The sequence below is a fragment of the Orycteropus afer genome, unplaced genomic scaffold (assembly GCF_000298275.1).
Source record: "Orycteropus afer afer isolate SDZICR_OR568_19922 unplaced genomic scaffold, OryAfe1.0 scaffold00842, whole genome shotgun sequence".
In the NCBI taxonomy this organism is placed as follows: domain Eukaryota; kingdom Metazoa; phylum Chordata; class Mammalia; order Tubulidentata; family Orycteropodidae; genus Orycteropus; species Orycteropus afer.
This window is the reverse complement of record NW_006922429.1, coordinates 552,303-553,349: the sequence shown is the minus strand read 5'-3', so window position 1 is coordinate 553,349 and position 1,047 is coordinate 552,303. Positions and strand designations below refer to the sequence as shown.

The following is a 1,047-nucleotide window of genomic DNA, read 5'->3' as shown; positions in this document are numbered from 1 at the left end:
GCCCCTAGAGGACAGAGTGGAACTGCCCCACAGGGTTTCCAAGGCTGTCAGTCTTCACAGAAGCAAAGCCCAAACCACACCCACTGCCTTGGAGTCGATTCTGACTCACAGCGCTCCCAGAGGACAGAGTGGAACCGCCGCATCAGGTTTCAAGGCTGTCAGTCTTTATGGATACAGATTGCCACCTCTTTCTCCCACAGAGCTGCTAGGGTGTTTGAACCGTTGACCTCTCGGTTAGCAGCTGGGCACTTAATCACTGTGCCACCAGGGCTGCTTTTTCTATGTTAAAGTATGTTCGTTTACACAGACCTGCAGAGAGCAGCCATTTTCCTAAAGCCAATGCTAGCTGGACTGTACCCTGTACGTGATCGGCCTGCTCTCAGCTTCTGATAGCTCCTTTAAGGCTTTATCTCCTCTATCAGCTCTTTATAATAGTGCTCAACTATACATACATATAGGAGCTCTGGTAGCATAGTGCCTAAGGCATGTGACTGCTAACCAGAAGGCTGGTGGTTCAGGCCCACCAGCCACTCCTCGGAAGGAAGGCTGGGCAATTTACTTCCACAGTGATACCGCCTCAGAAACCCAAGGAGGGGTCGCTATGAGTTGCATCCAACTCGACGGCACATAACAACAACATACATACATACATACATACATACATATACATATAATATACATATACATGTATATGCTGAGGAGGTTGTTAGGTGCCATCAAGTCGGCTTGGACTCATAGTGACCTTGTCTGTGCACAACAGAATAAAACACTGCCTGGTCCTGTGCCAGCTCCACGATCCCTGCTGTGCCTGAGCCCATCGTTGAAGCCACTGCGTCAGTCCATCTCCTTGAGGGCCCTCCCCTTTTTCGCTGACCCTCCACTTTATCAAGCATGACGTCCCTCTCCAGAGAATGGTCCCTTCTGACAACATGACCAAAGTAAGTGAGACAAAAGTATCATGGACTGCCAGAAGAACTAACAAATACACCTATCTATCTATCTATATACACAGGAGCTCTGATAGCATAGTGCCTAAGGCACTTGACT

General features: G+C 48.8%; 1 protein-coding gene across 1 annotated transcript in view; it reads right to left on the bottom strand.

Moving 5' to 3' along the window:
• Positions 1-1,047, bottom strand: part of LNX2 (ligand of numb-protein X 2) — a 60,218-nt gene that overhangs the window by 57,845 nt on the left and 1,326 nt on the right. The gene's annotated exons all lie outside the window — the stretch shown is intronic.